The 12,743-nt window shown below is 38.5% G+C and overlaps 1 long non-coding RNA gene across 1 annotated transcript; it reads left to right on the top strand.

Moving 5' to 3' along the window:
- The first annotated feature begins 1,719 nt into the window (after positions 1 to 1,719).
- Positions 1,720 to 12,518, top strand: LOC131279406 (uncharacterized). The gene is made up of 2 exons (XR_009186739.1): positions 1,720 to 1,903; positions 6,002 to 12,518. It is a non-coding gene; the product is annotated as an uncharacterized lncRNA (long non-coding RNA).
- Positions 12,519 to 12,743: the final 225 nt, after the last annotated feature.

Genomic DNA, 12,743 nt, shown 5'->3' with positions numbered 1-12,743 from the left:
TTGCTCATAATATTATTCATAGTAACCCAAATGCCCATCAATTTATGAATGAATAAACAAAATATGAATTTGGTATATGCCTACAATGGGACATTATTATATTCTCATAAAGAGGAATGAAGTACTGATAGTTGCTACAACTAGATGAACCTTGAAAACATTATGCTAAGTGAAATAAGCCAGACACAAAAGGCCACATACTACATAATGACAATTATATGAAATATTCAGAATAGGCAAACCCATGGAGACAGAAAGCTTAGTGGTTGCCTGGGGCTGGGGCAGGGAGGATAGGGAGTGACTGCTAATGGTATGGGATTTTTCAGAGGGTGGAAGATTGATTTAAATGTCTTTGAATTAGATAATGGTGGATGGAGAACCTTGTGAATGTGTTAATTTAAAAGGGTAAATTTTTTAGTATATGATTTGTATTCCAAATTTTAAAGATAAATAGCAGCAGGGAGTCACTGTGGCTTAAGCAGTTGAGTGCCTGCTTCCCACACGGGAGATCCCAGGTTCAATTCCCAGTGCCTCCTAAAGAAGACAACTAAATAACTAGCAGACACTAAGCAGACATCAAGCAAAAACCATGAACAGAAAGTGAGGAAAAACAATGAGCAGACAATGAGAAGACAAAAATCAAAAACAATGAGAAGACAACAAGCAAACAACGAGAGATGAGCAAAACCAAAACATGAGTAGGGAGTGGATGTTGCTTAAGCAGTTGAGCACCTACCTCCCATATGGAAGGTCCCTAGTTCGGTTTCTGGTGCCTCCTAAAGAAAAATTAGAAAACAAGCAGACAACCAACAAAAAACAAAAACAACAATGAGCACACAGTCGAGCAATAAAGGTGAAAAAAAGAGATTTGCCAAAAAATGAAAAGAAGGTCAATTCATCACCAGATCAGCACTACAAGAATTGTTAGAGAAATATCTTTGGTTAAAAGGAAAATGATACCAGATAGAATGTCAGATCTACAACAGAAATGAAGGGTGCCAGAAATCAAATAGATCGCTAAATACAGAAGACTATTTATTTATTTATTTTATTTAATCCCCCCCCCCCCCTGTCTGTTCGCTGTGTCTATTTGCCGAGTCTTGTTCGCTTCTGTAGTCGTCAGCAGCATGGAAAGTGTGGGCGGCGCCATCCCTGGGCAGGCTGCACTTTCTTTCCTGCTGGGCGGCTTTCCTCAGGGGCGCACTCCTTGCGCTGTGGGGCTCCCCCACGCGGGGGACACCCCTGCGTGGCAGGGCACTCCTTGCGCACATCAGCATTGCGCATGGGCCAGCTGCACATGGGTCAAGGAAGCCAGGGGTTTGAACGTGGACCTCCCATGCGGTAGACGGACGCCCTAACCACTGGGCCAAGTCCGTTTCCCATAGAAGATTATTTTTACCTCTTAATTTTTTTTTACAAGGAAAACTTTTTTGAATCAATGTAACAGCACAAAAGTCACCGTGGTTCTGGTTAAATTTACTTTCAATTTATTAGCCGAATTAAAACAGGAAAGGAAAAAAATAAGAGAAAATCGGACGCGCCCAGCCGCAACTCACCCAGGCCCCTAAGCTGTGAAACCAAGAAAACCAAGGGCGTGGCAAGGCCAGGTCCCCGGCTCTCCTCAGGGAGAGGCCGCTGCTAATGAAGAGAGGTCAAACCACGGACAAGTCTACAAATGCGCAGGCGCGAAGACGGCGGCTGCTAAGGCACCTTTTAAACGTGCCCGGAAGTGACGCCTGCCACGCAGAGACGGGTTCAGAAAGAGCTGAGCGAATCGCGTAGGTGAGCGGTGCGGAGTGCTGTTGTTGTACATTGAGCTGCACCGTCGGGAAGATTCTGACAGACGCCAAGTCACTGCTGGAGAAGCTGCGGGAGCACGATGCGGCCACCGAGTCACTGCTGGGTCAGTCCCCGGCGCTGCACCGGCGTGCGGCGGGGATGCGGGAGGCCGCGGCAGCGCTTCCGGACCAGGCCAGGCAGAGGGTGGGGGTCGTGCCCTCGAGTTCTGGACATTGAGCGGTGGAGGGCTAGGAGAAATGGGAACTCGACCCTGGAATTTATTCCTGCTCTCAGAGGGTGGGGAAAGAAATCTGCGGAGTCGGGGCTGATAACGCTATCCTCATCCTCTCGCCTGCCTCTTCAGTTGCATCTGCCCGTTTTCGGCGCACTTCTTTTCTTGTCCAGTGTCAAGAGGATGCATCCGATGAGAAGGACGTGTCCAAATACAAACCTCACGTCCTTGCAGATTGCTCTGAGCTAACATAAGTAAGGTATCCACACGGTGCCTGTCTATGTGCTCAGTGAGTAGTTTCTTCTCCCCCTTTACTTCCCTGCTCCAAAAGTTTAGGACATCTGGTTGTTGGTAGAATTCATTTCTTTGTAACTGTTGAACTCATGGAGACTGTCTTCAAACCCAGCAAGAGCTACTTCTTAAAGCTTTAAAAAGAAAAATCACTGTTTATAACAAAAACAGTCACGATATATTGTGGTGTTTATATGTGAAAGCAAAATAGTTCATAATAGAGCTGGAAGTTAAATAAAATAGCAGTACTAAGAATGTAACGGAAGAAACTGAAGGTTTAAACAAAAAAAGGGAATGTATTGTTTAAACATGTCTCTCTGGCAGCAAGGGATTATTACCTAGTGCAAACTAGCAATGGATCTGGATAAAGACCTTGTCCCAAAGGGATAAGTGGCAAATAGAAATAAGTTTTTATGGCTAAGAGATTTCAAAGTGAGTCGGGAGGTCATTCCAGAGGTTAGGCTTATGCACGACTCAGCAGATCTCTTTGACTACACTAAACAGTGCCTCAAATAGTGGGGCTCCTGAGGGCTCTGGAGACATCCAGACACTCTAAGTAGGGCAGAATGTCAGAAATTCAACACCCTGTAAGTGGACCTTACTTTGGAATTTATGCTCCCCAGTGTAACAGAATTAGACTCATTTATAGTTTCCCTAAACATGGCTCTTCTGCCCCTTTTATTTGAACCTGTAATAGCACTATACTTGTTAAACATATGTCCCAGAGACAAATCTTTGGTCTGTCCATGTGCCGTTTGGATCCTGGTGAGTTCATTGGACTTACCCAGGGCAACTAACAAGGAGATGATGATGGACAACACCCATCCCAAGGACCAGAGTGTTTGCAACTGCAACCAAGATAGTTCCATCCATCTGTTCCATGGGATCTATACCCCGTCTCAATTAGAGTAGGCATCACCATCCCAAAATCAAGATTGGGGAATGAACAATAAAGTAGATTTATTATTATTCTGTTATAGACGTTTTTCTAGCAATGGAAGAACATTTATCATTGATATAAAGGCAGTAGCCTCCAACTATAATGTAAACTATAGTCCACAGTAGCAGTGCCTCAATGTGTGTTCATCAACTGTAATAAATTATAACAAATTGTACAAATATACCACACTAATGAAGAATGTTAATGGGGAAAAGTGTGGGAGGGGAAAAGGGTGAGGTATATGGGAATTCCCTATTAATGTAGCATTTATATAATCTAAAGCTTCTTTAAAAATAATAAAAAATATAGATTGTGACAAATTAGACTTGCATATTTTAAAATCTAGAGCAACCAAGAAAGACTATAACTAATTCAGTAGAAAACAAAATTGAAAACTAAAAAATGATCTGGAGATAAACAGCAAAAGTAAGAAAATGAAGCAGAGATCATTTGGAACAACAGGGAAAAAAAATAGGGAGATGATAACTTTTTTTCTTTTTTTTTTTTTTTTTTTGAAGGGCTGCTGCATATGGTGTTACTTTTTTCTTTTTTTTTCTGATTTTAAGCAGTTTTATTGAGATTTATTCACATAACAAAATCCACCCAAAGTGTACAGTAAATGGCTTTTGGTATAGTAACAGTGTTGTGCATTCATCACCACAAAAAATTTTAGGACAATATCATGACTCCAAAGAGAAAAACACAACACCCCTTAGCCCTCACTCCTCACTCCCGCTATCATACCACAGCCCTATATAACCGTTAATCTAACTGCATCTTTATAAATGAATTTATAATTACATTTTATATAAATGGAATCATACAATATGTAGTACATTGTGTCTGGTTTCTTTCATTTAACATAATGCTTTTTTAAAAAATTTGCCTAATAGCATGTTGTAACATTCAAATACATTTTTTTTAAATTTTAACATAATAACAGAGTTATATATTGATCACTGCAATCTAATGTTAAAACATTTTCACCACCCTAAAAAGAAACCATTCCTGCCCTATCCTTGGGAAACCAGTTATCTACTCTGTGACTAAAGAGATTTGCCTTTTCAGAACATTGCATACAAACAATTAAGCAATATGTTTTCTTTTGGCTCTGGCTTCTTTCATTGAGTATATACATAATTACATTTAGACATGGAATTGTTTGGTCATATGGTAAGGCTAAAGGTAAATAACTTTTTCTTAATGAAATTTCTTGTCTTTTTTTTGAAAAAATATATAGATCACACAAAATGTTACATTAAAAAATATGAGGTTCCCATATACCCCACTCCCCAACCCCCCACACACACTCCTCCCACAGTGTGATATGGGGGCGCTTTCAGGACTTTGAGTTGTCCTGAACGATATTGTAGGGACAGATGCAGGACATTATATATCCTGCATAATCCACTGAGTGAACTGGGGGAGAGTGTAAACTGCAATGTAAACTGTAATCCATGCAGTGTAGCAGTGCTCCAAAATGTATTCATGAAATGCAATGAATGTGCCACGCTGATGAAATGGTAGTTTTAATTCCAAAAAAGCAACAATTAAATGTGAAGAACAAAACAGTCAAAAAGGCAGACATAGACTGGATTTTAAAAACCTAGTCAAACTGGTTAAAAAAAAAAAAAGGCAAGTCAATTGTTTGTTGTCAAGAAGAAATATGCTGCTAAAAGTATCAAAATCATACCAAGTAATACTCTGAAAAATGCCCCAAATATTTGGCGGTGACACAAGACATTTCTAAATAACATGTGGGCCAATGAGGAGTTCATGAGGGAAATTTAAAAAATGATCCAAGTGAAATGAAAATGATAGTGGAGAAGGTATAGCTCAGTGGTTGAGTGTGAGCTTTACATGTATATACAAGGTCCCAGGTCCAATCCCTGTACCTCCTAAACAAAAAGATATATGAAAATTGGTTACATGCATCTAGAATGGTGCTTACAGGAAAATTTATAGTATTAAATATTTATTAGAGAAGAAAGATCTAAAATCAGTTATCTAAGCAGTTATCTTAAGCAACTATAGAAAGAAAAGCAAATTAATCCCATAGCAAATAGAAGAAAGAGAATAATAATTAAAAGTAGAAATCAAAGTAGAAACCTCAAAAGGAAAAAATCAATGAAATGAAAATTTGAGTCTTTGAAAAGATAAAATTGATAAATGGCTAAACTGATCAAGAATAAAAAAAGAAAATGAATTTCCAAAATCTAGTATGAAATAGGAATGTCACTATAGATTTTCCAGACATTCAAAAGCTTAGGACATTTTTAATAATTTCATGGTGATAAATGTGGTAATATAGACAAAATAGTCAAATTGTTGAAAGATATAAGTTACCAAAGCTGGCACAAGAAGAAATGGGTCTCATCCATTAAGAAATTGAATTTGTAATTCAAAACCTTCAAAAGAAAATTCCATACACAGAACTTCACTGGTGAATTCTGTCAGATATTTGGGTGAGAAATAATATTAATTCTATACCAACTCCCTTAAATTTGAGGATGAAGAAAAACTTCCCAACACCTTTTATAAGAACAGCATTACCCTGAGACCAAAACCTGGCAAAGATACTTAAGAAAACTATTTCCCAATATCCCTATATTTTTTTAAATTCTTAACTCTTCAGTGTGAGAGTTGGACTCAGTTATGGTTTCCCTACACGTCTCTCCTGACCTTTCTGTTTGAATCTATAATTAGTACTAGAGTTGATGGGTGTACATCCAGAAGGCTTAAATCTTTGTACTGTCCAGGTACCAGCTGAGCCTTGAATCTCAATGGAGTTGCAACACCTACTCTCCAGTTCATTGGACTCACCCAGGACAACTAACAAGGAGATGATGATGGCCAATGACCATCCTAAGGAACCAAGAGAGCCTACAACTGCAAGCAAGAGAGTCCCATCCATTTGTCCTATGGTATCAAAGCCCCCTCTCAATTAGAGGTAGAGTGGGCATTATCTCTTATTGAATCCTCAGGATTGGGGAATGAACTATGGACCAAAGTAGACTTACTGGTATTCTACTACAGACTTATTGTGATTCTGGCAATGTCAGAACTTATATCATTGATGAGGCAGTGACCACTGGAAGTTCTGAGTGCAGGAAAAGGGAAAAACGTGTAATAAAGGGGCACTTTTGGAACTTGGGAATTGTCCTGAATGACATTGTAATGAGAGATACAGGCCATTACATATCTTGCCATAACGTACAAAATTGTGCAGAAGAGAGTGTAAGCTACAATGTAAACTATAATCCATGCTTAGTGGCAATTTCCAAACTGTGTTCATCAATTGTAATAAATGTATTTTTGTCTGATATTAATATTTTGTACTATTAACTTACCTTTGTTCAGCTTCAGAGAAAAATAATCTTTTATATGCAATTCTACCCATGTTCATTTTTCACATAATATCTTTATATTTCATATAATACATTTAGTCATGATAGGGCAATCATGCAGTTTTTGTCCTTTTTTGTCTTGCTTGCTTTACTCAACATCCTCCAGGTTCATCCATGTTTCCATGTTTCATGACTTCATTTCTTTTTTTTAAAATTTCTCTTCCCTTCCTCTCCCTCCGCCCCCAGTTGTCTGTTCTCTGTGTCTATTTGCTGCGTGTTCTTCTTTGTCCACTTCCGTTGTTGTCAGTGGCATGGGAATCTGTGTTTCTTTTTATTGCATCATCTTGTTGTGTCAGCTCTCCATGTGTGCGGTGCCATTCCTGGGCAGGCTGCACTTTCTTTCATGCTGGGCGACTCTCCTTATGGGGCACACTCCTTGCATGTGGGGCTCCCCTACACAGGGACACCCCTGCATGGCACGGCACTCCTTGCATGCATCAGCACTGTGCGTGGGCCAGCTCCACATGGGTCAAGGAGGCCCAGGGTTTGAACCACGGACCTCCCATGTGGTAGATGGATGCCCTAACCACTGAGCCAAGTCCACTTCCCTTTCATCGTGTGTATACTCCACAATTTGTTTATCCATTCATCAGTTGATGGACACCTGGCTTGTTTCCGACTTTTGGCTATCATGAATAATGCTACTATGAACATCAGTGTGCAGGTATCTATTTGTGTCACTGCTCTCAGTCTAGCAATGGTATTCCTGGGTCCCATGGTAAATCTATATTCAACTTCCTTAAAAATTGCCAAAGAGTCCTCCTCAGTGACTGTACCATTCTACATTTCCACCAACAGTGAATAAGTTATCTCTCCATGTCCTCTCCAACATTTACAGCCTTCCAACTTTTTAAAAGCAGCCAGTCAAATAGGTGTGAAATGATATCTCATTGTCGTTTTGATTTGCGTTTCCCTAATTATTAATGATGTTGAACATCACTTGTATTTCTTCTTTGGACAGTTGTCTTTTCAAGTCTTTTGACCATTTTTAAATCGGATACTTTGTCTTTTTGTTGTTGAGTTGTATGAACTCCTTATATATCATGGATATTAAACCCTTATCAAGTATGTGATTTCCAGATATTTTCTCCCATTGAGTCAACTGCCTTTTCACCCTTTTGACAAAGTCCTTTGAGGTACAAAAGTGTTGAATTTCAAGGAGGTTCCATTTATCTATTTTTTCTTCTGTTGCTCATGTTTTGGGTGTAATGTTTAAAAACTACCAATTACCAAAATGTCTTGAAGATGTTTTTCTACATTTTCTTCTAGGAGTTTTATGGTTGTTGTTTTTATATTTAAGTCCTTGATCCATTTTGAGTTAATTGTTATATAAAGTGTGAGATAGGGGTCTTCTTTCTTTCTTTTGGATATGGCTTCCCAGTTCTCCCAGAGCCATGTGTTGAATATAGATTGTTCTGGCCCAGCTGGGTGGGCTTAATAGCCATGTGAAAAATCTCTTTACTATAGATGTAAGGGTCAATTTCTGAATTCTTGATTCAGTTTCATTGGTCAATTTATCTGTCCTTATGCTAGTACCATGTTTTTTTACCACTGTAGCTAAGTAATATGCTTTAAAGTCAGGAATTGAGAGTCCTCTAGCTTTGTTGTTTTAAAACATCTTTTGCTATTCAGAGTTGCTTACCCTTCCAAATAAATTTCATTATTGATTTTTCAATTTCTGCAAAAAGGCTGTTGGTATTTTTATTGGGATTGCATTGAACTGTAAATTAGTTTGGGTAGAATTGACATCTTAACAATATTTAGTCTTCCAATCCATGAACATGGAATGTCCCTCTATTTATCTAAGTCTTCGGTTTCTTTGAGCAATGTTTTGTAGTTTTCTGAATACAGGTCCTCTATGTCCTTGGTTAAGTTTATTCCTAAATATTAGTTTTAGCCGCTGGAATTTTTTTCTGATTTCCTCCTCAGATTGCACATCAGTAGTGTATAAAACACTATTGATTTTTGCATATTAACCTTGTATCCCACCACTTTGCTGAACTTGTTTATTAATTTGTGTAGCTTTGTTATGAAGCTTAAGCAATATTGGTATTTGACAGACTTTGAAAGATTGGTGGAATTCACCTGTGAAACCATCTGGTCCCTGGGTTTTCATCTTTTGGAGAAGGTATTTCATGACTGTTTCAATCTCTTTACTTGTGATTTGTTTGTCGAGGTCTTCAATTTCTTCAAAAGTCAATGTAGATGTTCATGTGTTTCTCAGAATTTATCCATCTCATCTACATTTTCTAGTTTTTTTGCAAACAGTTGTTCATAGTATCCTCTTATGATCTCTCTTATTTCTTTGGGGTCAGTAGGAATGTCCTCCCTCTCATTTCTGATTTTATTTCTTTGTGTCTTCTCTCTCTCTCTCTTTTTTTTTTAATCAGTCTAGCTAAGGGTTTGTCAATTTTGTTGCTCTTCTCAAAGAACCAACTTTTGGTTTTGTTGATTCTATTGTTTTTTTTTTTGTTGTTATGGATTTTTTTTTTTTAAAGATTTATTTATTTATTTAATTTCCCCCCCTCCCCTGGTTGTCTGTTCTTGGTGTCTATTTGCTGCGTCTTGTTTCTTTGTCCGCTTCTGTTGTCGTCAGCGGCACGGGAACTGTGGGTGGCGCCATTCCTGGGCAGGCTTCTCTTTCTTTTCACGCTGGGCGGCTTTCCTCATGGGCGCACTCCTTGCGCGTGGGGCTCCCCCACGCGGGGGACACCCTTGCGTGGCACGGCACTCCTTGCGCGCATCAGCACTGCGCATGGCCAGCTCCACACGGGTCAAGGAGGCCCAGGGTTTGAACCGCGGACCTCCCATATGGTAGACGGACGCCCTAACCACTGGGCCAAAGTCTGTTTCCCTGTTGTTATTGATGTTGTTATTCTCAATTTCGTTTCTGCTCTGGTCTTTACTATTTCTTTCCTTCAGCTTAGTTTGGGATTAGTTTTCTGTTCTTTTTCTAGTTCTTCCAGGTATGCAGTTTGATCTTTAATTTTAGCTCTTTCTTCTTTTTTAATGTAAGCATTGAGGGCTTTAAATTTCCCTCTCAGCACTGCCTTTGCAGATTCCCACAGGTTTTGTTATGTTGTGTTCTCATTTTCCTTCGTCTCAAGAAACTTGCTGAATTCTCTTGAAATTTCATCTTTGACCCACTAAGAGTATGTTGATTAATCACCATATATTTATGAGTTTTCCCTTTTTCTATCCATTATTGATTTTCAGTTTCATTCTTTTATGATCAGAGAAAGTGTTTTGTATAAGTTCAATCTTTTTAAATTTATTGAAACTTGTCTTGTGACCCTGCATATTGTCTACCTTGGAGAAGGATTTATGAGTACTTGAAAAGAAAGGATATCCTGCTGTTTTGGGGTGCAATGCTCTATAGAGTTCTGTGAGGTCTAGTTTATTTATCATATTATTCAAGTTCTCTACTTATTTATCCTCTGTCCAGATGTTCTATCCAATACTGAGAGTGGTGTTTTGAAGTCTCCAATTAGTATTGTAGAGACAAATACTTCTCCATTCAGCTTGCCACTGTGTGCCTCATGTATCTTGGGGCCTGAGGTTAGGTGCATAAATATTTAGGATAGTTATTTCTTCTTGTTAAATTGTTCCTTTTATTAATATATAATGACCTTCTTCATCCCTTATAACAGTTTTGCATTTAAAATCTATTTTGTCTGATATTGTATTGCTACTCCACCTCTTTTATTGGTTACTATTTGCATGAAATCTTTTTTCCAACCTTTCATTGTTAACCTGACTGTGTCCTTACATCTGAGGTGAGTATTTTGTAGACAACATATAGATGGGTTATATTTTTTAATCCATTCTATCAATCTGTGTCTTTTGCTTGGGGGCTTTATGCCATTAATATTCAATGTTATAATTGTAAAGGTATTAACTTACTTTTCCATTTTGACCTTTGGCTTTCAGATGTCATATCATACTATAGTCTTTTTTTTTTCCCTTTCTAATATTCATTTCTCCACTCTTCTCCAAGTCTCTTGTCCTTGTTTTTCCTTTCAGACTGCAGTACTCCCCTGAATATCTCTCGTAATTCTGGTATTTTGGTAACATGTTCTATCAGTTTTTGTTTGTCTGTGAAGACTTTGAACTCACCTTCATTTTTGAAGCTTTTTCCAGATACAGAATTCTTGGCTGGCAGCTTTTCTCTTTCAATACCTCAATTACATCATACCACTTTCTTCTCTCCTCCATGGCTTCTGATGAGAGGTCAGCACTTAATCTTATCAAGTTTCCCTTGCATGTGTTGCTTTGCTTTTCTCTTGCTGCTTTCAGAATCTTCTCTTTATCTCCAATATTTGTCATTCTGAATAGTAGGTGTCTCAAGATAGGTCTATTTGTGTTTATTCTGTTTGGGGTGCATTGTCCTTCTTGGACATTAATATTTATGTCTTTAATAAGGGTAGGAAAGTTTTCAGTCACTATTTCCTCAAATATTCTTTCTTCCCCTTTTCCATTATCTTCTTTTATCTGGGACACCAATAACACATATGTTTTTGTGTTTTGCGTTGTCATTCAATTCCCTGAGGCCCTATTACATTTTTCCCATTCTCCTGTCTTTTCCAGTTCAGATTTTCTGTCTTCAAAATCACTAATTCTGTCTTCAGGCATTTCAAATCTACTCTTATGTTCCTCTAATGTATTTTTAATCTCATCATTGTGTCTTTCATTCCCATAAGATCAGTTATTTTTCTTTGCAGATTGCCAAATTGTTCTTTATGCTCACCCAGTGTCTTCTTAATATCCTTTATCTCTTTAGTCATATTTTCTTTCAGTTCTTTTCAGTGATTTAAGAATTGTGATATCATTGATGTATTGTCTCAAATTCTGAATCTCTTCAGGATATTTGGTTTGTTTCTTTGGCTGGGCCATCTCTTCCTGTCTCTTAGTTTGGCTCATAATTTTTTGCTGATGTCTAGGCATCTGATATGCTGGTGGATTCACTCTGCTGGCCAATTTCTCTCTCTTAACTATTGTTGTTATTATTATTATTATTATTTTTGCAGCTCTTTGATATTTGGTTCAACTTATCCTAAGTCTTTAAAATTGCCCAACTTATTTTACCAAAGCCTGTGCCCAGGACTTGCTAATGGGGTATACATTTTCTGCCATGGGTTGGATAAAAAGAACTCTAAAAACAGTTCATGTCCAGGTAAACTCCAGATCAGCCAGCAGTTAGCACTTGTTGATGCATATTTCTGCAGAGATGTATCTCTCTCTCAGTATTCCTTTGTTTTCTTCTGGTGATTTGAGATTCAAAGTGGGCTCTGCTGACTGAATTCACTGAAGAAAAGCCCCTGACTCCCTCTCCCTTTTCCCTTGTAACAGCTGGCAGGAGGAAGACGTCTGCTTTCCTCTCAGCTGCAATGCACAGTGGTTTTACTGTTGCTAAATATCCTGGGTGTCAGGGTGGGGAGCCCATCCCAAAGGCCAAGGTTTAGTAACTCACAGTTTGTTGTTTTGGCTTGTCTGTCTGTCCCTCACCCTCATGGGAGTTGTGAAGCACTGTCCTGGTCTGCTGACCCCCAAAGCAAGTTCCCTTAAGCAGATTTTGGCTCTTTATCTGTTGCTTTTTGATATTGTGATTAGATTATCTGCCTAATATTACCCAAGCCTTATCTGCCTAATCTGACACCATGTTTCCACAATCTCCTGAAAATTATTCTTTTTAATTAAAATTGATTGCAGTGATGGTTGCAAAACCCAATGACTATTTTTTTTTAATTAAAATTGATTGCAGTGATGGTTGCAAAACCCAGTGACTATATGAGAAACCACTGAATGGTACACTTTAAATGAATGAGTTTTTTTTTATGTGAATATCTCAATAAAGCTCTTTAAAAATAAATAAGTCTCAGTAAATGGTACTAACAGGCATATAGTAAATAAACATTCATAAAACTCAATAACAACAGTGACAGTCTGTGGCACTTGAGCCTGACCTACTCTTGCCCATCCACCCCCCTATTTTCAGTCAGCATAATAGACACTCCATTCCAGGCAAGTGCAGCTAAGAACACAGGCTACCTGTATACCCCAGCTCCCAATTAAGAACTGTATTTTCCCGGGAAGG

Source organism: Dasypus novemcinctus, chromosome 8 (assembly GCF_030445035.2).
Source record: "Dasypus novemcinctus isolate mDasNov1 chromosome 8, mDasNov1.1.hap2, whole genome shotgun sequence".
NCBI lineage: Eukaryota > Metazoa > Chordata > Mammalia > Cingulata > Dasypodidae > Dasypus > Dasypus novemcinctus.
Note: the sequence above shows the minus strand (reverse complement) of the source record. Positions and strands in the feature narration are given on the sequence as shown.